This window comes from Periplaneta americana, chromosome 17, assembly GCF_040183065.1.
Source record: "Periplaneta americana isolate PAMFEO1 chromosome 17, P.americana_PAMFEO1_priV1, whole genome shotgun sequence".
Lineage (NCBI taxonomy): Eukaryota > Metazoa > Arthropoda > Insecta > Blattodea > Blattidae > Periplaneta > Periplaneta americana.
The window spans coordinates 34,766,831-34,794,711 of record NC_091133.1 but is presented as its reverse complement, the minus strand read 5'-3'; the positions used below and the strand labels follow the sequence as shown (position 1 = coordinate 34,794,711).

The following is a 27,881-nucleotide window of genomic DNA, read 5'->3' as shown; positions in this document are numbered from 1 at the left end:
GATACAAGTTTGATATATTTTATGTATATGTAGAAATAATAATAATAATAATAATAATAATAATAATAATAATAATAATTTTATATATTGATATATTTTATGGATATGTAGAGATAATAATAATAATAATAATAATAATAATAATAATAATAATAATAATAATATGATATATACTCAGCTTTGTTAGTTAGTTTGTAATACCTTACTCTACTTGTTTAGTTACTTTTTGATTGTGTTTATTATTTTTTCATTGTTGGTTTTTACTTTTAACTAGCCGTACCCGTGCGCTCCGCTGCACCTGTTAGAAATAAATATAAAGTAATTACATAATTAAAATAGGGCGTTTGATCCAGGGAACATTCGTGTTTGATAGAAGGATAAATCGTTTAATATGTTACTTAATTAAATTGTATTTAAACAATTAAAATTCGGTCATTTTGGTCCAGAGAGCACTCAGAAGTTACTGTAATAACTACACTTTCCAATGCTGAAATAATAATTAATTATGCAAATAGATTAAGTTAGCTTTCGATATTACTTCATACAAACACAGAAACATTCTCTGTAGGCTATCTTTCATAGCTTTCGATTGTTGTTGAACAAGGCCCCTTATAGACGCAGTCATTTGTTTTCATTTCGTTATACCGTCTTAGATGGCATTGCATTTTAATTTTAAAACTCATTTATCTCATTAAATACAAGTCCTATCAAAATTTTTCAAGGAATAAACCTTATCGAAAATCATTTTTAAAGAAACGTTTGTTATGTAACATATTTCACAAAAATCAATAATAAGCGAGATATTTCGATTTATTTAATTCAGGCTCCCTTATAACCCCCCTTTTAAATAATGTATTTTGAATGTCATATAGCCTAAAATCTAAGTGACAGCGAACTTAATGTATATTCCAATTTTCATATAAATCGGTTCAGCCATTATCGCGTAAAAAGGTAACAAACATCCAGACAGACAGACAGACAGACAGACATACAAACAAAAATTTCAAAAAAGCGATTTTCGGTTTGAGGGTTGTTAATTACACTGGTCAACAAAACTTTTGTCTGTTAAATGGGAAACAATGGGTGATTCTAAGTGACTTTTTTGTGCTGATTCCAAATCTTTTTACAGAACTTTTCCATCACCCAGGGTTTTAGAGTAATCACATGACAAACGTTTTGTGTATCTATTCATTATAGTATTACGATATCTTAGCTGAAATTACATTTATTGACCTAAAATGTATGTGAAGCATATTTTCGGCTGCACTTTGCTTGAGGGATATCTCAGTATCCAACAATAGTCTGCCAACATATTTGGACATCATTTACCCTGGTAGTGCCTTTCCATTTCCACGTTGTCCTGGTGGAAACGCTCCCCGTGTTCGTCGTTCACAGCCCTAGGTTTTCAGGAAAGAAATCGAGATGGAATGCAGAAAGTGTATTTTTTAAGACATACGGTATTACATCCCATGATCGTGTAGTTCTCAATCATCTCACTGACAAGTTCTCTATAGTTCTCAGACCTGAAGTTTCCTAAAAAGTTTGTGACAACATTTTTTAAATGCATCCATGGAGCTGTTTTTTGCAAATTTAACTGGTTTTCAAATTGCGTATCTTTCATCAGTTCCCTTATTTGAGGTCAAGAAATATTCCTTCTTTTAGTTAAGCTTCACTGATTCTTGGGAACTTATTTTTCAGGAAGAGAAATGCACTGCCATCACAATTCATTGCCTTCACAAAATTCTTACTCAAGCCTAATTTTATATGCAGTGGAAGCAATAGGATTTTTTCAGAACTTACAAGTGGTTGGTGAAGAACATTTTCTTGTCCTGGATTAAAGTGATTCTCTATTTGGCCAGTTCTTTTTATATAATGATTACTTTTATCTCTGCTATCCAACTTTCACAAGTAGCAGCAAAATTTAGTATAGCCAAGCTGTAACGCAAGTGAGATAGCTATTACTTTCAAATCCCCACATATCTGCCAAGAAAAATTGTTACACTTGATAGTGGTTAGTAAGAGCTTCATATTCTCATAATTTTCCTTCATATCAACTGCAAGGGCTAAAGGAATGGATGGATATTTGTTTAAATTATGTAGTAACGCTCCTTTCAAAGTTGTTTTCGAGGGGTCTATGAACAAATGCCAATCCCCAGGTTTATGCTCAACACCCAGGGACTCGAACAAATACTCAACATCATTGCAGAAAACTAGGTCCTCCTCTTTAGAAAACAAATGCTCAAATTTCTTTTACCGTTGGCGGAATAAACTTACTTTGGTGTCACCCTGCAGCAGTTTCCAGCCTTTCAATCTTGAGGCGAGTAATTCTGCCTTGCTTTTACATAAACCAAGATCCCGAACCTAATCATTTAAATTCTCCTGTGTTAGAAAGTGAGTTTCATTTGTAGTATCATTTTCCACAAAATCTGGATCATTATTTTACAGAATGAATAATTCATTCTGAACGTCAGGAACACTTCGAATTACTTCAGTCAATGTTATGTCATCTGGTGGAGTTGGTATGGGAAGTCCTGGCTCATGAAACACCGGTGGAATTGCTGAATCTAAATATGGATATTTAACAGTGTGTTTGGACTTCGAACTTATTCCAGATATATTTGTCAAACAGAAGTAGCAGTCTGTCAAATGATCCTTAGGTTCGTGCCATATCATAGGGACTGCAAAAGGCATATGACGGGATCCTTTTAACCAGTCAGTTAGTAGTGTTACACATATGGTACGCCAGATTTCCGGGGCTCATATCTTGTTCTGGTGTATTTTGTTGTTAAAATAACAGTCATAAGCTCTTCTAACTAGAGGAGTAAAATTTTGCCACTGCCATTTTAAAGTGAGCTCACAACACACTTAACAGTAGTTGTTTCTATTAATAAGACACTTTCAAGACATGTTTGTTATATATTATACACTTATACACTACTCCTTACAATGCACTATTAGGTACGGTATTATACACTTCTATCACAATTCAATTGGCAACGAAAGAGAGCACAGAATTAGCTTCTTTCTTTGAAGAAAGCTTCTATTCATCTCGGAAATTTACCTCTAAATCACAGTTTTGTTTGGGAAATGTCATTGTTGTTATTAGTGAATTCACAGAAAACAATACCAAATTTTACAAGTCAATTGTTGACACAATGTAATGAAATATAAATTTGAATAAGCCTTCTAATCGCATGTTATACACCACAAATACTAATAAACTGGAACAAATTTATTTTCAAAATAAAAAAAAATGGTGTATGATGGAAAATGTCTGACTTCAATTTTTGGAATCAGCAGATGGAAATACATAAGAAACACCCGAAATTATTTATTTAACAAAGTTATTGTTAAGCAGTGTTATATGTGTTAGGACCAATTATTTTTGGAAAATCGAAAATTACCAGAAAAATTTCGGCTATAGATTTATTATTAGCAGGGAACGGATTTATATGGACTAAGAATATATGAAATATGTAAATATATATGTAGTTATTTTTACCAAAATATGGAATTAAATATGGATTTTTACCAAAATATGGAATTAAATATGGACTTAAAATTATAAAAAAATGACTATGTACGTTAAATATTGGTACATTTTAATCAAACTAAACAAAAAATATAATGGACGTACCTTATCTTCCAATGTAGTTTCAACAAAACACAATTTTTATTGTCTGTTACCATAACAATAGGTTACAAACATTTCTTTCAAGTGCTGAAAAGTGAATCTTCTTCTATTGTCTCTGAGGATAGATTTATACTGACTAAAAGAGCGTTCGACGTCACAAGAAGTAACTGGTACATAATTCAATTTCACAATGTCTGCTGGGGATAAGTCCAAGTTAATCTTCACTGTTGATTCACCACTCATCACAGCAACAACCTTTTGTAGTTCTTCATATCCAGGGTTTTTTGAAAGTACAGTGTCCACCTTAGCTCTTACTGCATCTGCAACTTTACCTCTACCACGATTCAGTTGTTCCACAGTACTATTTATAATTTCAAAACTTTCAGATAGTGAAAGTTGCCTATTTTGGAGACTTTTGAGCGTTTTTATGATGCATGAAAATGTATGCTGAATGTGAGCTAAGTCATTCTTCACACTTATGTCACAGGTAACTGTTTTCGCAGTATCAATTGAGACTGCATCTTCAGAGTCCAATGCAAGGAGAACATTGTTAATAGAGTCTATATGTTCGGCATAATATTCAACTGCTTCTAGCCATGTACCCCATCTAGTTAAAATTGGCTTTGGTGGCAATGGAATTTCAGGGTACATTTCTTCCAACACGTTAACTCTACTGGGAGCTTTGAGAAATACTTTTTTCACTGATGAAATCAACAAATCTACTTTAGGGAAATTGTCTCTGACTACTTCTGCCACACGATGAAATGCATGCGCCACACAAGTAAAATGAGTCAATTTAGGATATACAACAGATAATGCTTGTCCAGCTTTGACCATATAAGGGGCAGCATCGCTAATAAAGAATAACACATTATCGTACATAATACCCTTTGGCCACAGGATACCCATAGCTTCGTTGAACAGTTTAACTATAGTTTTGTTATTGCACTTTTCTAGAACATCACAATGTAAAAGAATTCGTTCAGAATATTGTTCACTTAACAAACCGATAACTACATTACCAACAAGTCTACCTTCTTTGTCGGGAGTCTCATCAATGGAAACCCAAATTGAACTATCTTTAGTTTCATCTCTTATCTTCTGTATTGTCTCATCGTAGATGGATGGAGCATACGTCTTCCTAAGTGTTGACTCATCCGGGATTGTATGTTGAGTATATTTTTCAAGGAATTCCCTGAAGACCTTATTCTTTAGTTTGTAGAGAGGAATATCAGCAGAGATGAGAGAACGGCACAGGTCGATGTTAAACTCAGATCTTACATTCGATGTTGTTGGTTGTGTTAAAAACAATTGTCTCTGCTTGGAATTTAGTTGTTTGTTGGCCTGATGTTTACTAGTTGTAATGTGTTGTTGCACCAGGAACTTTTGTGTAGATGATACTGCACACTGACACAAATTACAAAATAATATTTTATTGTCAGTTGATAAACCATCTTCTTTAAATTCTGAAATGTAACTTGTTAGTTTTGATTTTAAATTGACTGAATGACGTACTTTTGGCATATTTACCGTCTTTATAGTATGATTTACAAAACTGAACCTATGTGTACTCTGACTGGCATTTAACTGTTGAGCTGCACAACTGAAGTCTGTTAAAAATTTTAAATTAAATTAATACAGTTTTGTAACTTACTTTCCCATTGTTGATAGGACTGCTAATTTTCAAATAACTCTGATGTTAAAGGGATTACTGAACATGTGTTTAAATCTCTATTGTTGAAATGTATTTTTAAAAGTTAATGGAATTTTGTTTTGTTTTATTGTTAAACCTAATATAATATGGACTGTTTTATATGAAATATGGAAAATATATGGAAATTAACGAAAATATGTACTAAACTCTAAAAATATGGAAAAATATGGAAAATAAAAGTAGGATTTTTCAACCCTACACATTGTGAAACATAAAGATAATGCAAAATATAAATTATATTAGCTTTATAAGTAAATATGTATTTACATATAAATCCTTTCCCTGATTATTAGTATAGAAGATTTCTTAGTTTAATTTTGATTTCATTTCTATTGTTGGCTCATTTGTTTGATGTTGATAGGGTCTAATAAGGGAAATAAACACTATCTGCTTATAATTTTAATTATTGTAGAAATTATAATAAGTGATCAGAAACACAAATAATTTTTTAATCTATTTTAATTAGGTCTATTTCATTTTCTTTCATATTATTACTTTCTTAATATAACTTGGAATACATTAAATTTCATTAAGTATTAGTAAGGTTATCGGTATATTTACTTGTTAACTTCACATGTTATCGGAGATGAAATTAAATAGAAATAAAAACAGTCTCACTTTCTATTGATATAATATGGTTTTCATAATATGACTTAGGCCTATAGCCTGGAAGAATATGTCCTGAAGTGCAGAAATCCAGTAAATTTTTATGTTTTTCTTTAGAAATTGTAATGGCTTTGAATTTATGCCTTTCTTAGAACGTAATTGTTAGTTTTTCCTCTACGGTATCTGCTGTACAAATTGATAATTCTTACTTCTGTACTCAGATGTTAAGTTTTGATAAATATTAGTTCTGCCTTTACCTGAACATCTTTCATATCATTCCAATTGACATTATGGCCATCTGTGTTTCTCGACGAGATCCGATTATCCAGTTTCATAAGGTCCTTCAGATCATACATATCTTCTTGCGAAATTTCTTTCACTGTATAAGCTTTTCCTTTCAGATTCACAGTTGCAATCAGCATAATCCATTGGTCATGACTGGAGACTCTACTTCCTTTCCTGGCCTTCTCTATACGACTATGCTTTCGTTTTAGTGTAACCTTTCTGAAGGAATCTGTGTGCTATATTTATTGAGAACTTTTGGCCATTAATGAGTGCATGGCTTATACATTTTAGCTCCGATTTTCTCCACTGCAATTATCAGAAAACAAAAATCCTTTAATTCTTTTTTCGACTTGAATCTTTATTGCCCCCTTTCCACCCTACTTCTTCATGACAAGCCACCGGCGTGGCTCAGTCGGTTAAGGCGCTTGCCTGCCGGTTTGAAGTTGCGCTCGGGAGCGGGTTCCATCCCCGCTTAGGCTGATTACATGGTTGGATTTTTCCGATGAATGTCAGGTAATCTATGGCGAATCCTCCGCTTCATCTCGGCAAATACCATCTCACTGTCACCAATCTCATCGACGCTAAATAACCTAGTAGTTCATACAGCGTCGTTAAATAACCAACTAAGAAATCTTCATGCCATACATATTAGTATTCTCCATGCTTTAATAAGTTATAAATGGTAATGCTACAAGAGGAATAGTTTCTTTTGTAGTCCTACTAAAATGAACTCAACACTCTCTGTGAGATGATCAGACATAAAGGCCATTTCAATACGTCAGTTCTACATCATGATACATTTAAATAAAATAAATATAATATTATGCTAACTGAGGCACTCAGAAGCAAAGTAATATAAGTGACTTTTTTTTAAAGTGAGATAAGTATATATTCTAAATCTTTAACGTCACTTCTGTTCAGAGAAAAAGTAATATAAGTGCAGTTCCTTACAGTTCTGCTCCATGTTGGCCTTATACTTGTATTACAATGCATACAGAGTTTTGACTGAGAGGCAAACTAATACAAGTGCGTTGTTTACATATTGTTGTTCCGTTTCTTCTGTGTATGACTAATTCATTTGCCATAATGGAGAGAGGTAATAGATTACATATTCGTGGAAGGCCTGCACACATTGAGCTGGACCATCTATACAATAAGGATAACTTTTGCTAAGTGGAGCAACTTGCAATAGCTAACGAAATTCATCCCACTCATACATCACTCTTTATTTGATGACCTGAAGCATTAGGATGGGCCTATAATAAGGACTGTAGGACGTGGAAAAGTGCGTGGAAGAGGAAGTTGAAGGAATATTCGCGGTAGGAACACTACAGATGCACTTCATGACAGAAACATAGATGTTTCAGCAGAGACAGATGTGCCTTCATTAGATGAGGCTAGTGACGTAATGAACAGCGACTGAGGCTGAATTTCATTTAAAATTTGAAATTTTCTTAGCCCTCTTCTTTCGGAGTACCAAAAACCACATCAACTGTTGCCCTAGAAATTGAATATAATATTTAACCAATCAGACACTATGTATTAAAAAAGAATCTAAAAATACATTTAAAATTGCAAGCCTCATCCAGATCTCAGATGTTCTTGAAACTGTCAGATAATATTCTATGTAATTTCTACAAAATAAACAAAGAAGAAATACCAGTCTATATTACAGACACACTCATTGCTAAAACTCCAGTTGTAAATGAAATTCCTCCATGAAAATGGATAATTCCAGAACATAGCCTACAAATTCCACGAAATCATTTCAAAAATGATCCTTCATACATTCTTAAGTTAGATGCCATGGAACTACTCTGCAGCACATATAAGGATTACCTTCAAATTTATACAAATGAATCTCTAAACCTTATATGATGGAACATCAGGAGCAGGGTATTGTATTCCAAAATATGAAGAAAATTACTTCATACCATGTTCAGCCTCCTCCAGTCTTGACACTGAATTACTAGCTATTGATGCTGCTCTTTAGTGTATTACTCAAATTTCTAAAATATCTATTTGCATACTTACCGACTCCAACGGGTCTATATTTAATATAAACCAATATGTACCACACCTATACGCACATAGAATTATTCCAATTCAGAAACAACTAAGTGAACTAAAAAAACTCCAAAAGAAAATAAAATTTCAATGGATACCTAGTCATTGCGGTCTACCTGGAAACGAGAAAGTCGATAACGTTGCGAAATAGGCAACATATTTGCAACAAAGACCTCTTCAAGTGATATCTCTATCCAATGCCTTTACTTCAGTACAGTTTCATTTTATAAACTTATAGATCAACAATGGCTCTCTTCTGACAAAGAAAAATTTTACAGTCCGTTAAAAAGAAACCGAATGACCTGCAAATTCATAAAAAACTTGCCCAGACATGTTCAAACATTTTTAATAAGAGCCAGAACAGATCACATTCTTACTCAATTGTACCTACACCGATTTCACATTTCTGATAATCCTATTTGTCTGTGGTGTAATAATCATGATGAAGATCTGGAACACATTCTTCTATACTGTCCATCCATAAACCACAAAAGAAGTAAATTAAAATCATCAGTACTAGTTGCAGAAGACACAGCCCTGCAGTATATATTGACTACACCCCAACTCTGGCTACTAGCAACAGGCGTATATAATGAACACCTATCAAAATGCCCCTAATTTACTATGAAAAAGAACTGAAAATACTACAGTGGACTATAGTGGACTTCATGTTGTCTGCAAACAACTGGATACCTTAAGAAGATTGATTGATTCTTTCGGTTATACAGACACATTTTTTGTTACAATATGATGATAAGAAAGCTCAAGTGCTGTTAAGACAGAAATGTTTCAATGTTGTAAGCAATGTCCTTGTTCTTGTTTTAAATAATATAAAAATACTGAAAACCCTTGCACTTATATTACTTTTCCACAAAAATATTTTCGTGGCAAAATAAAACAAGTGACTTTAGCACCCTATTTTACATAAACTGTTATAGAATAGATAATTTCTATTTAGAAGTTAAAATATATAGGTACCAACATACACAACTGTAAATTTACAGCAACATAGTCCTGTAACAGATTTTTTAATTTCCATTTCAACTTCAAAGTCACCTATCTCAAAACTTACTAAATGTCACTTGTATCACTTTGCTTCTGAGTGCCTCAACTATGATTTCCTCCTTTTTTTCCCATAAAATAAATAAGCCTAACCTACAAAACCTAACTTGGAACAATTTAAGTGTCTAAATCGATTCTTAATATCTTAATTAAATTTCATGAAAAATAATTAATTATCCAAGGTTAGAATTTCTTTGTTTCTTTCTTTCTTAATTCTACCTTCTTTTACTTTTCAGTATAGTAGTTATTGTAATTTCATTACATCACACTGATACAGGCAAGGACATGAAGGGACTTCCTGGTTGAGGGATTGGGTCAATGCAGGCACACTTTCGAAAAAAAACACACACAGTGTGTTACATATACACAAACACTCAGACTCTATATACCAACGGATAATTCAAATCCATTGGCAGATCCGATAATCAAGCCCAGGTCCAGAGACCTGGTCTCATAGATTTGATAATAGTAATATCTGTAACGTAATTCAAATAACGTACTCTAAGTTGGTGCATTATAAATTAGCACTAATTGAGATAAGATAAATAAATAAATAACAAAAACTGCGCTAAACGATAAACAGCAATGAGATGAACGTGTGGGTATATACTGCGTGTTCAGTTCAAAGTGTGTCATGACTCGCTATATGCCATCATGTGGCTAGTCGATCTACACTTCCGCAGAGGCCTATTACCTATGTACCAGAGAAGTAGCCTAGCAAGTACGGCGTTCATTCTGAAGAGTACTTACCGATAAGTACGGTAACGCCTGTAATGACAGAAATGTGAACTGATTGGAAACACGTACTGAGGTGAGTTTTCTCTTACTGTCGGGATATGTGGAGAGGGTTAAGACGATCACTTACGTATTTGTTGACATTAACTTCGACGGTCAACATGGACACGGAGCATTTGATTTGTATTGTGGAATGTTGCCGTACGCAACCGATGGTAACAAATACCCTGCGTACGACTTGCCCGCGCAAAACACAATTCGAAAGAGATTATGGTAGCACACAGACTTTACAGACCGCCATCTGTTGCTACGACGTTCAAGTTATACCATATACGTTCTCAAGTTCAGATTGAGCGCCTTGATTAATAGGCAACTTCTCTGACATAAAAGCTGAAACTCGCTTCAAATTGCTGACTCATAACAGTGACGTCATGACACTGTTTGAAATGAACACCCAGTAGTAGTCATTGACAATATTCATTTCCTTTTTCAGGAGGTACTACAGAATGTCAGCCAGGGCTAGACCAGCGTCAGTGGAAAGTCTCATGCATAGTAACTGCTGCTCTATGGCAGTCACATCTCTTACTCGCATACGTTTCGTATTTAGTTACGTAAACACGCTCATACAGTGAGGGTGCAGCGGTATACCGTACATTTAGAGTGCACTAGTGTGTCAATTATGAAATATAGCCTTGAACAATGAGTGCTTATTTACAACTTTGTAAAACACAATCTTCGAGAACAGTAATAACAAACTTCCATCCCTATTCGCCGAAGACTTCTAAAGCAATGATTTACAATTTAGTGAAGAAATTTCGTACAACTGGATCACTATTGGATAAGAAACTAAGATGTGTGAAGCGTGTTCTCACTGAGAAGATGTTAGATGAAATTGGCCACTGACTAGAGAGAAGTCCTACATTATTATCCCAGCAGGTAGGGGTGTTACAGTCTTCACTGATAAGAAGTATGAAACAATTAAAATTAAAACCTTACAAAATCCGTGTAGTTCAGAGGTTAACGTAACCCGATTATTATCAGAGCAGATTTAGATTTTGCATGTGGTTCCAACAGTCAGTGTATGATTGACTACTTAACTCCACCTTAATTTTTTATAGTGACGAAGCATGGTTCCATCTCAGTGGTTAAAGTAAAGTTTACGCGAAAAGCCCACATTCACTTGAGGAACTGAAACAAAATATTTGGCACGAAATTCCAGCCATTTCGGAGAACGAAATGCGGCGACTTGCTGGACATGTCTTCAGGAGATGTGCAACAGGCCAGATATCACAAGGACGTCATTTCGAACCTGAATTGCGAATTCTGCAAGTACATCATTACGAAATACTAACCGTAAAAGCGCGGAACGAATCCTTCGCATATGATAGCGTCGTTATGTAAGAGTGCGGTTAGGAGTCTAGCTCTGGCCGGTTCGTCCTATAGCCTATATCCACATTGGAGAGAGCAGCTTGCATATATAACGAGGACTGAAGGCATTCATATTTTCTTTATGACTTTGATTTACAGAAACACTATATTGTTAATTCTTATTAGGTTGGTTCATAAATTCGTTGCGTTTTTGTTTCCCGTATTGGTACTTCGTTTGCTATGGGTTTATTTATCGATTGCCGTCTTTTATTTGAAGTTCAATTGTTGTGCTTGAGTTTGCATAATGAAGTTTTCATTTTTTCAGACAGTGAGTGGAGTCGTAGACGCTATGAAATGGAGTGTCAAGTGTAGAAAGTGGAACATATCCGACATATTCTTCTTTTTGAGTTCAATAAAGGGGCAACAGTAGTGGAGGCGGCCAGAAACATTTGCGTCGTGTATGGGGATAATTCTATCGGAAAGAGCATGGCAAGAAAATGGTTTTCTAGTTTTAAGGAGGGTCGTTTTGACATAAGAGAAACTGCATCTTCAGGAAGATCTTCGGGGTTTGATGAAGACCGTTTAAACACATTAATTCACAATGATCCACGTCAGTGTACCCGAGAACTGGCAAATGTGATGTACTGTGACATTTCGCCATCGTGCGACATTTGAATTCAATAGGCAAGCCAAAAAAATCAGGTGTATGGGTACCGCATGCTCTAAGCATAGCCACAAAGTTCAGGGGTGGTCATATGTGCATTTTTGCTTGCTCGTTAACGATTGGCTCGTGAAGAACATCCTATCCAATATTCAGACGAGAAATGGTGTATTTATGCTAACATAAGGAAAAGAAATGAATGGTTGAGCCAGAAAAAAAAAAAACAAAAAAACAACTCCCCGTACAAAGACCATCCCGCATTACAAAAGGTAATATTTTGCATCTGGTGAACTGGGAGGGTGTTCTGTACTACGAATTGCTTCTGCGAGGTGTAACCATCACTGCCGACACTTATTGCCACCAAATGAGACGTCTTGCACTCGCAATCCAAGAAAAACAATCAACAACACTTCATGAAGTGATGCTGTTCCACAATAACGCCTGTCCGCACTCTGCCAACCTGTCACAAAACACTATCCAGGAGTTGGTTTGGGAAGTCATTCGGCACCCACCTTATTCACCTGATCTTGCGCCCTCATATTTTCTCCTTTTCCGATCTTTATCCAACAACCTCCAAGGAACTTCCTTTCCGGATGAAAATGCACTCCAAGCATGGCTTGACGACTTCTTTAACTCAAAACCACGCGATTTCTATAGGCGTGGAATCGAAAAACTACTCCAGCGTTAGTAGACTGTTGTAAATAGTAATTGCTGATGATTAACTTCTCTCTTATGTGTATCTGATGTGTTTAACAATCTTATGAAAAAACGCTACGAACTTATGCAAAGGCCCAATAATAACAATAGTGTCTTCGCAGAATTTTTACACCTTGAATTAGAGCTGTAGTGACAAACAAAGTCGCGTTTAATGTAAGCTGTTTGAGCAGTGTGACAACTCATTTTCGTCCATGCAGTATAAACGTAATTCCAGATACAATGTTCATATTCGAATTAAATAGAATCTAATGAGTTACAATATAACGAAACAAGTGAATAACTAGAAATTTTCAATTACTAAAATATGCTATTTCTCATGTGTCAGATGAAAGATAAACGCATTCCCGATTCAGTGGATATGATAACTCAATACCCTAAAAGAAGTGAGTTACAGTGTTACTACTTGGATCCGTCGAAATGCCTACAAAAATATCTCGTCTTCCGGTACGTACACTAACCGGGAGTGGTCCATTTTGCCGGTATTTTGAACAGACCCCGTAAAGTTGAACTTATTACGTATTAGGAAAATGTCCAGACTATTTGGAGGAAGTCTGTTAACTAGAATAACTAGAAATTTTCAATTACTGAAATATGCTATTTCTCATGTGTCAGATGAAAGATAAACACATTCCCGATTCAGTGGATATGATAACTCCATACCCTAAAAGAAGTGAGTTACAGTGTTACTACTTGGGTCCGTCGAAATGCCTACAAAAATATCTCGTCTTCCGGTACGTACACTAAGCGGGAGTGGTCCATTTTGCCGGTATTTTGAACAGATCCCGTAAAGTCGAACTTATTACGTATTAGTAAAATGACCGTACTATTTGGAGGAAGTCTGTTGAATGTTTCTTGCCAACATGACACACTGTCTTCATGTTTCCGTTCTTCCAGTAAGTACTCTTTGAGAATCCACATCCTGTCCACACTGAAATCTCCCGCCGGCACTACTCTTTATCTGCAAATAGAGAAAGAACAAATGTAAGTTTACTTTTGACACACATTGTATCATGGACAACTTCTCAGCAAATGCATTACCTTAAAAACGTTCAAAGCCTCTGTGAATAATTATCTTTTGAAAGACCCTATCTCTGTCAGCAAATTTGGCGTAAAGCAGGTCTTTTCTACAAATTTTGTCGGTAAAAACCTGTATTATTTTAACACTGCTCTCACTGTTCCTTAAGAAGATAATAAGCTATTTAATTTTTTTAACTGATGTTTTAGAACGTAGAACGTAGACATATGGACATTTCATTTAATGTTACTGAAAGAGGAATGGTTGTATAGACACTTTTGAATAAACCGTTGTTTTGTGTTGTATTTGCATTATTATTATTATTATTATTATTATTATTATTATTATTATTATTATTATACTTCACGAGCATTATTCCAGGTTAAATTAACATAAAAACACAGAATACAAATATTTTTAGTAGACAAGAGAAAACACAGCATGCCAAAAACAATAGTTTTCTGTATTAAGGATGCCGGAAATTCGTATTTCAATACAAATCTCGACCAGATTTTTACAACACCGCCATTCTAATATTGAATTTTTGTAAGTTAAGTACACTGAGGGTGTTGACGGAAGTTCCAGTGAATTTATACCATACCCGGATCTCGAAGGAGGAGGCGAGATGAGTGGAAGGAACATTTACGAATTAATTTTCAGTCTCGGATATATCACGCTAGTTATGGCTCCTTCGATTGTCACCATGACGTTGTTATGTGCTGGCGAGTTTCGTTAATAGAATTTCCGTCAACTAGAACCAGAAACACTCCGTATGTCACCTAGTTTCGCCACTGGGTGTTTCAAATTGGCGCTAGTGAAGGCTCTAGGTTAGAGCGTTCTACAGAAAATTAGACAGGTCTTTCGAAAATTAGTGACAACACTGCGGAAATACTCAGCTTCCCTACCAGTGATAATGTAAGCTGGCAGTATGAGTTGGAGTGGTGCCTGATATGTGTTACCAATAAGTTATAGAGTAATAATCGCGTTTAGTATACTGCATATGAAGTGACTGTAATAATTAAAACTTACCTGCAGCGCCTAAGGCCAAAAAATATGGACAAGAGCGGGATACACTCAAGTTGTGTTTATTGTTTTTTATGATTATGAAGATGCATTAATTACTCATTCTATTCCAATTGGAATGTAGGTGGATGTTGCATATTACAGTCACTTATTGAAATACTGTTTACAGCCAGCAATGCGCCGGAGGCTCCAAAACCTCTTGAATAGCCATCCTATTGTGGTTGAGAATGGTATTAGTATTTAGTATTTAGTATTTATTTATTTAACCTGGAAGAGATAAGGTCGTCAGGCAGAGTCTTGGCAGGGCTATTGTGAAAGAGGATGAGTATGAGGAGGTGCGATGGGATGGTATTGTTAGTATTGTTTCATGGCGAGAGCGTGTGTTCAGATTGTGGTGGGAAGAAAGGTAAGTGAAGCGAGACGACAGGTACGAAGGAATAGAAGAGTTCAAGATCTCGAAGAGAAAGAGAAGTGAATGTAAATTTCTTTTCTTATCTAGTTTCAGCCAACCTATTGCTTCCAGGGGTGGGGTAATGTGATCATATTTACGAACATTGCTTACAAAACTTACACACAAATTATGAGCGCGTTGAAGTTTCGTTTTGTTGTCGCTGGCAAGGTCAGTCAGTAAAATGTCAGCATAGTCAAAATAGGGAAATACAAGTGTCTGCACAAGGGACTTTTTTAAGCAAGAGGGAAGATGAACATTTATTTTATCCTTTTTAGCACATGGATAATAGAATATACTTTTCTGCAGGTTTCTGTGATTTGCATGTCCCAGTTGAGATTATTATCCATGTGAATGCCAAGATTTTTTTTACCGAAGAAGTGAAAGGGATATGCACTATACTTACTTTAACAGGGGACATGTCGAGGTGCTTTACAACGTCGGTTTGCCGTTTGTGTCCTAATATGATTGCTTGTGTCTTTCCGTGATTGATATTAAGATGGAATTTCTTTGTCCATGTCACAATCGAGTCAATGTCTTCGTTCAATTTATCTATAGCGTCATTATTCGATCTAAGCGGGAAGAGATGTAGCATTGAAGGTCGTCAGCATACAAGTGATAGTTACAATGCCTTACATGAGATGTAATATCATTGACATATATTGTGAACAACAATGGTCCGAGTACCGAACCCTGTGGTATACGTGATGTTATGTTAAGCCAGGAGGAGCTCCGATTCCCGGATACAACACATTGTTGTCTTTCCCGTAAGTAGGATTCGAACCAACTCACAGCAGTCTCTGACAAATGCAGATTTCTCAATTTATGGGTGAGCAGGTCAAAATTTACAGAGTTGAAAGCTTTGCTAAGGTCAAGAAGTGTTAGTATTGTTACTTTATTAGAGTCGATTGCTTCACGAATGTCTTCTGTCACTTTAAGTAGAGCAGTGCTTGTGTTGTGTCCAACTCTGAAACCTGACTGATACTTTTCGAATAGTTTGTGTTCGTTCATGTAGTTAGTAATTTGTCTGTGTACGATTCTTTCCAGTGCTTTTGATATGGCTGGCAGGATACTGATTGGTCTATAGTCGTTCGGGTCGGTGGGAACTTTGACTTTTGGAAGAGGAAGAACGAAAGCTTGCTTCCATATTTTAGGGAAAGTTGAAGTGATTAAGGAACTATTGAATATGTGTGCAATTGTAGGTACTATGTCTTGTATTTTCTGTATGAGTTATATGCTAATGTTGTCTGGCCCTTGAGCTTTCGTCTTGATGCCTCGGATGGCTTTCATTACGTCAATAGGAGTGACGTCAGTAAAATAGAATTTGTCTCGAGTTGGGGGAGCTGAGTCAGGCAAAACTGTGTCTTGTTTCGTTGTGTTGTTTAAGGTCGGGTCCTTTCCAAAGTGTTCGTTCAATCGGTCAAGTGGGATGGATATGTCTGCTTGTTCACTAGCCCTTCCAAGTCCAATAGCCTTCAGATTTTTCCATAACTCGGAAGGGTTGTGTTGGGCTCTATAAGTTTGTAGGAGTATTTGAGTTTAGCGTTTCTTATTAGTGGAGTCGTTCTGTTTCTTATAGGTGTTTACATAAGTTAAAATATTCGTCGTTTTTATTGCGGGTGTATTTCCTATAGGCTAAGTCGCGTTCGGACATCAGGCTACGTATTTCAGTCGTCATCCAAGGGGCTGGGGTCTTTCTGGTACGTTTGGTCTTTCATGGTGCGTTGTCACGTGGCTGCCCAAGCTGTTGATTTACTTAACAGATGGAACTGGGAAATTCTAAGGCCTTTTCCTGCGACTACGACTTTTTCCCTAGGATGAAAGAACCACTAAGAGAGGTAGACTTTATAAATAGACAGACCATCGTAACAGCCATAGAGCAGTCAATTAGAAGTTTAGAGAAAAGTGATGCTGTGGATGGCATCTGTATTTCCCATAGTTGTGGTTATAGGTACGTGACACTGGAGGAGATTACTTTAAGTAGTGTGTAAATAAGTTTTTATTCCAAATTAAATTGTTGCTACTAATTTTCGAATGACAAATTTAGCAATCTGAGCGTTAATTTATATCATACTTTACCGAAATTCGTAGGCTACTTTCTGTCTCAGGTTATACTTATGGTGGACAAAATCTAAATATGATAACTATTTTCTGAGATTGTCCGTTTTCCTTAACATTACAAATTTCATTCAACTTTAATCCTAATTTCACATTTTCTTTCCCTTTACGTGTCAATCGGAGAACGTTTTCTTGGAAATATCTGTAAGGATTCGGTGATTGCCTGCACCTGATGACCGTTAGCGAACCGTCTAAGACATCTCTGTGATAAGACGTGTTCTTAAAGTAAGTTCCGTTTTCAATTATAGCCGTCGCATCGCTGCAATCGTTATTTTGCGCATGCGTGTTTTCTTCTTCACTCCTCAGGCAAGCTGTGCATGTAATTTCGGAGCTTCAGTTCGTGTGTGTGGTTAGTTGTGATCGGTTGAAATGTTTAAAGTGGTCGAGTACCCTGCCGGCTGTGAGATGCGGTCTGTTATCCGTTTCTTGAATGCGAGAAACATCAAACCAGCTGACATTCATCGTCAACTTTGTGAGGTGTATGGTAATGATGCCATTAGTGATGGAATGGTCAGGAGATGGGTTAGGAAGTTCAACGAGGGCCGCGTTTCTGTGCATGACGAGCAGCGTACCGGTCGGCCATCTTTGATCAATGGCGACTTGGTGCGTGCTGTAGATGAAAAAATTCATGAGGACAGGAGGTTCACAATTTCTTCGCTTTCCTTGAATTTTCCACAAATGTCGCGGAGTGTTCTCTACAAAACTGTGACAGATCGATTACGATATTGAAAATTGTGCTCACGATGGGTACTCAAGTTGCTCATCGAGGAACACAAAACCAAACGAGCTTCCAGTGCATTGAGCTTTCTCACACGTTACAGTGAGCAAGGCGATGAGTTTCTTGACCATAACGTGTCAGGTGACGAGACTTGGGTGTCTCACATGACACCTGAATCGAAGCAACAGTCCATGGAATGGAGGCACACCGCATAGCCAAGGAAAAAGAAATTCAAACAAACCATGTCAACACGCAAGATCATGTGCACTGTTTTTTGGGACAGAAGAGAAGTCCTACTCATCTAATTCTTTTCTCGGGGTGAAACCATTAATAGAGAAACCTATTGTCAGACCTTGAAGCTCCGTCGCGCAATTCAGAACAAGAGACGTGAGATGCTGACCGACGGATTTGTGTTGCTTCATGATAACGCTCGGCCACACACAGCTCAATTCTACAATGAGGGGATAGAAAGACTTGTGCCACGACTCGATTAATGCCTCAATAATGGTGGAAAATTTGTTGAGAAATAATTGAAGTGTGGGGAATACAATTCAGCAAAAATGGTTTGTAAATATCTTCCCGCTTACTTAATACAACTTTTTTGGAACTTACTTTAAGAACACGCCTCGTATCTCTGGGAAAATTCACCAGCAGATGTTCTACTCATTTCACCCAATTCTCAACAGTGATCTATGTTCAAAAGGATATCATGCTACCCGCTCCGTGCTCGCATTCATACAGGCCTATACGCTACCCTGAGTAGTAGTAGTAGTAGTAGTAGTAGTAGTAGTAGTAGTAGTAGTAGTAGTAGTAGTAGTAGTAGTAATAATAATAATAATAATAATAATAATATAATAATAATAATAATAATATGGCCTATTTATGTTTGAGCTGATCATCCGGATGATGGAGACTGGTTATTTCCCGCGGCAGGGCAGCGTGGCATAACGGAGCTCCAGTGTTGCCCCGACGTCCATGGGGAATTTCAACCGTTGTGGGACACCGATTGAAATCCATCGCATTGTGGGAGATTGAGCAGTGTATCCACATCTCGACCGTGCTAATGTCTACTTCATCACGTCTTCGTTTCGCCTCGACACCATCTTGCAATTAGCGGCCTCTCCCTTCATGTTTCCAATCTCGCCGCGTTATATGTTGCTCTGGAGAGAGGGAGGAGAAAATGTTTTCCTTATAGCTGCTCGCAGTTTGCTAACTGACTTGAGAAACTTGTTTCGTCGTGACAACATTGAATTGTTAGTACATATTGCTCGGTGCTTGGACATTCGAATATTCAGGAGAGTTGTGTCCTGATTGTATGGAATTAGTAAAGTTCCATTGGGGCGGCGATTTATGCAAGCAAGATTGTTCCTTTATATTTGTTACTTATTAACCTTGTGCAGTTTTTTTTCACCATTGAGCTATGTTTGTTACGTAGCGAGTTACTTCCGTGTATACTAATGAGATCAGTTTATGCTTGAATTGTTTTTAACATTTCGGGAGGTACTGTGGCAACCGTGCTCGAAGATTCTGGTTGCCTCGGGAGTCGCCGCGCGTTCGGCAGAAGGGAGGGCGCAGAAAGGCGAGGCTCGAGCTTCGGTTGGCACTGGGACGCGGTGCGAGGCGAGAAGGAAAACTACGTGACGCTAGCCGCAGCGGTGCGAAGTGAGGGGGAAAGAAAAGCGACTGCGACTGAGCGGAGAAAGCAGGGGTAGCCTCTAGGAACGTAATCCTGTCGACGTTTCGCAAAGCCACGCGAACCGAAGATTCGAGAACGTGTGATTTAATGAATAAAAGGAGGCTAGTGTTTGAGGGAGTCAGTCAGTTTAGTTTGTCAGCTGTGAGAGAGCTAGCTAGTCTTCAAGCAAGGTGAACCAGAGTTCGCTGTGCAGTGAACTTGAGTAGGTCCGCTACTGTGGCTGCGTCCAGACGAGTGAGGTGTATCCGGAAGTCTTGGGTTCGAAGTGCAGTGAACTGTATCTGAAAGTCTTCGGTTCGAAGTGCAGTGAACTGTTATCTGGAAGGCTTTGGGATCGACGTACCGTGAATTTGAGTGAGTGAGCTAGAAGAACTAGCCAAGGGGAACGGACTGGGAACTGAGAGCTGGCAGTTTTGTTTTGTAAATAGTACTTTGTGAACATTAGTTTAAATTATGAATACATTGTTGTTCTTCTCAATAATACACGTGAATTGTCATTGTCGTTCGGTGGAGTGCATTAATGAATACTCTGTTTTGTGTTGAGTGGAATAACCATTGTTGACGGGCAAATAAAGTCACATATTGTTGAATAAAAGTTACACTATGCTTTGGGCGAATTATACTTCGTCATATTTGTTTTGTTATATTGAGGTTCTCCTATGGGATTTTGGAATTGAATTCGCAAGTTAGGCTATGCGTTTGCGTGTATTAGGATACGCGAGTTTGGAAGTTAATTAATAACGGATGGTATGGGTTATACATCCGAGTTTAGAGAATGTCGTATTCTAGTATTTGATTGTTCATTTGGGAGTTTTGTGATTGATAAGTTATTGCTATCGTATTCCAACTACTAAGATCAGTAACGTTAAATTGATCTTCTTGCCTAGTTCATTTTTGATATAGTGTTTCTCTTTCCCTCTCCCTCTGTCCTAATTATTATAAGTGTGCTGGTATATAATGCGAATGTAGGTTTGGAGTTTTATTTTGATGTTCTAATTTATTATATAAATAATTAATTGTTACATATATATTAGTCCTACTTTTCACGTGCGATATTATTCTTCTCTAGTGTTAATATTATATTATATAATTTCATTGCCGCTGTAATTATATTTTAGTTCCTATTTTATTTTACTTATTTATTTATATTGTTATTATTATTTTTTATTTTAATATTATATCTGAACTGCGACCGAGCACGAGCGCCGCTCATTTGGTCTCAAATTTTGTTAATACTACTGTATCTTCTTTTTATATTGCTTGTATTATTTTATTTGTATTTCTCTTTGTTTATTTTCTAATTATATTTCTTTATTCTGTATATTTGAATTTAAATAAATAAATTTAAATTTAAATAAACATAATAGTGGGATTTATATTCCATCTCTGCTTGAATTCTGTATCAAGCTAATTTTGTATTGGCGTCCCGAATATTGCTTTCTGCAATAGGGATTTGTGTGCACTCAAGTTGGAACTTGAATGGAATATTTCCTATGGCATGTATGAAGCGATATTGCTAAATTGATTGAAATATTTTATGGGAATGATGTCAATTCTGATTGTATCACATACTAGAGATAGCACGCGGGATAGGATGGAATTATTTGTAATAGGCTACTTAAATGTGTTATTACACATATCTTTATTGTTTTTTTTTTTTTTCAGATTTCTTTGTAATCATTTGTTATTCTTTTATGTTAACTTTATTATTGTTTTTGATACCGCATTTTCTCATTTGTATTGTGTCTAAAGATTTCATTCAGTCAATTATATTGCTTGTTACTGAACATATAAATTCTTTATTCTAAGTAATTTATTGCCCTATGCACTTAGCTTCCATTGCGCCCACCGATCAAGTCAATCACCTTTACGATCTGACGAGTGGCTACATAGGTGGTAACTCCGTAATTTGTTTGAAACTTTCAATCTAAGAAATCCTCCACTCAGTCCTACTCACCACACACCTACGTCCGGTACTATAATTCAGCTAATCATTACGAATAATCCTGATAGAATTCTAACTTCAGGACAGTTACCAGTGCGAGGAATAGATGGTTATGATCTTATTTTTGTCGAGTACTCACTTCAATGCCCGAAAACTGCAGCTAAGGTAATTACTTATAGAGATCTAACACGCATTGACAACGACCAACAGACTTCTGATGCCCTACAAATACAATTATATACCATTTTTAATTTAATCAGAGTTGACGAGAAAGTTGCAACATTTAATGACATGGTAATGCAATATTCGACAAACATGCACCTTAAAAGAAGAGACTACCACCCACCGACCCGTCCCATGGCAAAATGACAATATTCGTAACCTTATAACGTCACGTGACGCTGCTTTCCGGAAGTACAGACAACAAATCTCCCGAAAACTTTAACAACCATAAAAAACTTAGAAACAGAATCACAAAAAAAAAAAAAAACATTAGGAATGCTAAATGCCAACACGCACTGAGTTCTCGCCGACCCATCCATTCCCCCGCGTTGTCTTTTGTGATATGGGAATAGGGAAGAAAGCATCAGAAGCTAAAGTTATAAACATACCACTTTATAAATTCAATGAATACTTTACCTCACCTCCCATTATACGACCTGAAAAAAAGTAAAAACTAAATACAATTAATACTCTCCTAGCAATCCTCCTTGTCGCGAAAAATTTTTCTTCTCGTACATTACTGATTCTGAAGTAAGGAGTGTAAGAATTAAATCTAAAGCACAAGGCACTGATAACATAAGCATAGCCTTTATCAATAAGTTAGTCGATGTCGTGCTTCCCGTAATAACCCATATTTTCAATTCTTCAATTATCACGTCTGCTTATCCGCAACGCTGGAAAACAGCTTTAGTACATCCACTTCCTAAAGCAAATTCACGTACTTCTGCCAAAGACTATAGGCCAATCTCCATTCTTCCTGTTTTACCTAAAGACCTGGAACACATCATTCATAAGCAGTTATCAGACTTGAATAATTTCAAGGAGAAATTGTTCCGGGGCCGGGTATCGATCCCGGGACCCTTCGCTTAGCGCGCGAATGCTCTACCGACTGAGCTACCCCAGGAACTATACACGAAACCGTCACAATTTTTCCTTTATATCCACAGAACTCACATGAGATGACAAGACGCCAGAACTCAACTCTGAGTGCACACGAATGCTGTGTGACTTGAATTGTGGCTTTCTGTTAACAGCATTTGTGTGCACTCATAGTTGAGTTCTGGCGTCTTGTCAGCTCATGTGAGTTGTGTGGATATAAAGGGAAAATTGTGACGGTGTCGTGTATAGTTCCTGGGGTAGCTCAGTCGGTGGAGCGTTCGCGCGTTAAGCGAAGGGTCTCGGGATCGATACCCGGCCCCGGAACAATTTTTCCTTGAAATTATTGAAACCTGCTTTACAGGGAGCTACTACCTGAAAGTCAGATTTGCATAGTTGTTAGACTATCTAATCGAATTCAATCTTTTAGTCCCTTTACAATCAGGATTCAGAACTTCTACTACTTTGTTGAATGTTACTGAGGACATACACGCAGCCATGGATAAACAACATGCTCCTGTACTAGTTTTATTGGACTATTGATTCTCTTGACTTCGACCTACTATTTACTAAACTACAAACGCTACATCTTTCTGAGAGTGCTATCACCTGGATGCCCTCCTACCTTACTGACTGCCAGACACGTGTCATATCTAATAACCGTTTCTCATCCTGGAGTATTGTAGACACAGGAGTTCCTCAGGGTTCAGTATTAGGCCCCTTGCTCATCTCTATTTATATAAATGGAATTTCTAAATTATTTAAGAACTGTAGATATCAAATATGTGCAAACGACGTTCAATTGTATATTTGAACCCGTCCCGATGCACCAAATGACAGCATTAATGGTCTTAATGAAGATCTTGACTCCATCTCTTCGTGGTCTCAACAATTTGGACATAACCGAAACGCATGTAAATCACAGGCTATTCTGTTCGCGAACCGTAGATTAATTCTTGATGTCAACGACCTAAATATTCCACCTGCGAAACTGAATAAAACAGTTATCCCGTTTAGATGTACCGTAATGTACCTATTAATCATTTAGTCATTGAAACATTCTCTCAATATATATATATATATATATATATATATATATATATATATATGTATATCCAACTAGATACAAACCTCAACATGAACGCCCAGTCAGTACACTAACTCATAACACATGACCCATTCAATTACAGATAATATAAAATCTGATTAACCAAACTCAACGTACACATGAACTCAGTATAACACAAAGAATTTACCCAGTACAAACCGTCACATGACTGATCACTAATATAAATTACCAATTCCACATATGTCTCACATAAACTGTGCAGATAGCACTAACAACAATCTCTGTACTTTACAATAAAACAATCCCCAAGAGAAAGAGAGAGAGCGATACGATATATGTTAAGTAACCGACGATAATTTCAAATAGCAATGATCGTTTGAATAGCAACGGAAAGTCAATGCACTCGATTCCTGAATACCGGCGTGGAAACCAATAATAACCAATGGAGTAGCAAGTACTAGAATAGATAAATGAGGCAAATACTATTCTAGTTCATTACACCGTCTAATACGATGTAAGCCAAGAGATCGTAATCACTACGCTATCACCCAAACCGTCTTGGAACATCAATACTATCTCACATATCAAATTATATCTCATCACGTAATCCCCCAATACAATACAACGTCACATATCACAATTATATCACTTCACGTAATCGCAATTACTTAACCCAAGACGTATCATCAGCGAGTGATTGCCATACACGATCCACCACAATATCTCAAACACATACAACCAAAAATGAGAATATCACAACCCAAATTTGCCTACTCCAATGATAACAAATCTGATACAACTTGTTGCCGCACTAAATCCCAAGATATATATCAAACAAGGTTTCATATTATCCGTAAATACTCAAGTGAAGTATAATGCCACACTATTCTTGAACAATCTATCACGATGAACTTAAGTTACCAGTGTAGAATACAGTTCGAGCTCTATTTCGTGAGTGCACGTCGATTGCCTGAATGAAGGTGTCGGTACACGGCCTGGCTGCTGAGTAATGTTGTCAATACGAGCTCCGATTCCTAAGTGAGTTACATACCACTGCGCGTAGCCAAGTAAACTCGCTTTCCCTCTCTCTTCGTCTAACGTAATCAACCGGCCCCTAGGATAATTTGGAAAGAAAATGAAGGAAATTCGTAGCGCTATCTATAACGTATCGTCTGAGAGCACTCTGTCGGGCGAAGTGACGTACTAGATGAACAGCTACGATGTCGAGCATGGCTCAATGGCTTAGGTTACATGAGAGGAAAAGTCTGCACTCGCTTCCCCTCTTATAAAGATTTATGCACACTTCATCCCCCTCTCATTTATTCGCCCGTTTTCATACTCTCCTTCGCTATTATATTAATACTCGATCACAACGCGATAAAACGCTAGAAATTCCACTTCACACTACATCTCTGTATTCCTCTTCTTTCACTGTTGTTACCTATCATCACTGGAACTCTTTGCCGCCTGAAGTCAAGGGCTGCCGAAAATTGAAATCTTTCAAATCCAAAATAGAAAATTATCTTACGACGAGTTGCCAAACTAACTTGCTATTATAACAAGTGTTGTATTGCATGTTTCCACGTATTCATATATTTTTTTATATGAGAAGCAACTAATCAAAACGTATATTGTCCATTAATATAAATTTTTTAGGAGAGGCGAAAAACTGTCTACTGGAAAAGTATCCAGTGAAATCTGTTGCACTTTTTACAGTTAGTTAGATGAAGAGTTACTGAATGAAATCCCATATTGCAGCAGATCTTTAATTCACTGGTTACATTGTAAAACTCAATAATGTTTTGGACATTATACGTTTTGATTTGCAATACTGGACTATATACATTTTGATGAGTTAATTTGAGTCAAATCAATGTTCTTAAGCTAATTATGTACCTAAAAGAAAGATTTGAAATTTATTACTAAACTTATTATTACGGAAGTTCACAAAATTACAATGGAATGCATTTATTTATATTATGAAGTTAATGATACACCATATATTTTTAAACCATTGTTACTGTCCTGTGATTACAAATTACAAAATCCGGGCTCTTCATGTAAACAATCACAGGTGTGTTCTTCGTCAACACGTTATGTTGCTTGCGGCAGATCCATTGCTTCTTTGAAGAAGTTCAGCTCTTCTTGCAAAATCCAGTCTTCGCCGAATCTTAATCTGAGCAACTTTTTCACATCTTCCCTTTTTTCTACCTTTACTCTACTAGTTAATGGGAGTTCAGAGACCTCGCCTACAGCATGGACCTTATACCCACGTTAACTAATGTTGTGAACGATTTTGAGGGATCGTCAATGTTATAGTGGATTTCTGTTTTGAACGTGACATCTTCTTTGTTGTTTTTTCCAGCCAATTTAGATTTCTTCAAAATAATTCTCTTCATTTCACTTATGCCTTCTCTCTTTTTCCAAACCTTTGACAATTCTTTATAATTGTTTAATTTCCAATCTTTCCCTATATCCCTGGTTTTTCCTACATCGTTGTAAATTTACTTATATTTTTCTGGAGTCACAATTTCAGGAATTGTACGTAGTTTTTTCTCAAGGCGCCCAAAAACTCTGTCCGCGGGTAAGAAAGAATGTCCACGAACAGGGAAGAAGAAACACACTTCTTTCAGATTTGGCGGAGATCTCTTGATGAGCCAAAATGCAACTGAATGTATTAAGTGTTGGTTTTTATTTTGGCCACCACATCCATCGGCAAAGAGTCGAAGAGTAGCCTAGGTGGCTTCATCAAAGTTTGTATTTGACAGAAAATCTGTAACAGCAGAAGAAATTTCTTGTGGCCCTCTTCCAGCTTGTGTTTCGTTCCAGACATAGAAAGCCGGTTCTGTAGCCTCTACATTGGTTACACAAAAACGATAAAATTTTATCTGATGGGCATAATATGCTTCGCCTATATTGAGCTTTGGAAGAGCCTGAACTTGTTGTAAATCAAAAGCAAAGGATAGACTTCCATGCGGTTTCTGTTTCATTAACGTATAAAATGCCTTTGCTCTTAATCTGTGAGCACGAAGTTCTAACATTAACTGCTGCTTTTTGTTACCATCTTCAGCATTTTGTATCTCATGGCGCATTCTAAGGCAGTAGCTGCATTTGTCACTAGCAGGTGTGCCAAACCCTAAATTGAATTTTGTATTGAAAATTTTGGTAAAAAACGGTTTCTTCACTTTCAAATTGGATGCTACAGTGTTGATGTACATTTTGAAAAGCTTGTTTATGCTCAAGTCAGAAGATAAGTAAAGTCTCTGAGATTTACTTCTGTTATAATGACTCTCTGTCCCTTTTAATTTTCATATGAATTTAACGACTTCCTTCCTTCCTTCTGGCTTCATACTTCCCAACCTTATGGTCACCTCCTCTTTTGTCAATTACTCCCTTACCAGATGCAATGCCCTTTGAAATTGTATTTACACGTGTTTGACCAATGCTGAATAGTTTTCTGAAAAATCTAGCACATACAGGAATTTTTTATCCTGCTGATTTGACCTGTGAATAAAATTAGGAGAGTGTAAGAATGTTTCTAAGTACTTTCGTGAAAGTAAAACTCTCTTCATTGTGTTAATTAAACAATATTCAATTAAAAAACTGAGAGAAATCTTAAATAAGTGATGATTTTATTTTTTAAATCTCTATTTGCGGGGAAAATAGGCTACATTAAAACCTCTTAAATACTATATATATATATATATATATATATATATATATATCAGCAGCATACTGTACAAATTGGTTAAAATTGAACACTAACTTACATGGTACCGTAAAGTGGGGATATTTCGGGCGCAGGGGTAACATCAGACAGTAATTCAATTTATCATATTTTATGTTGGTAAAACCAGTTCACCAATGGGTCTTTAAAAATGTGCAGAAACATACGAACATAG

The 27,881-nt window shown here is 36.6% G+C and overlaps 1 protein-coding gene and 1 non-coding gene across 11 annotated transcripts in view; both read right to left on the bottom strand.

Annotated features, from left to right (window-relative positions):
- The window catches only part of LOC138693211 (uncharacterized), a 693,974-nt gene that overhangs the window by 332,292 nt on the left and 333,801 nt on the right, over positions 1-27,881 (bottom strand). For 8 of the 10 annotated variants that reach the window (XR_011330247.1, XR_011330245.1, XR_011330246.1 and 5 more), the window contains exon 3: positions 13,674-13,807. The exons of the other annotated variants lie outside the window; for them this stretch is intronic. The gene's annotated coding sequence lies outside the window, so the exon portion shown is untranslated. The remainder of the gene's footprint in view (positions 1-13,673; positions 13,808-27,881) is intronic. 10 annotated transcript variants of the gene reach the window in all.
- Positions 22,866-22,939, bottom strand: TRNAS-GCU (transfer RNA serine (anticodon GCU)). The gene has a single exon. It is a non-coding gene; the product is annotated as a tRNA-Ser (tRNA).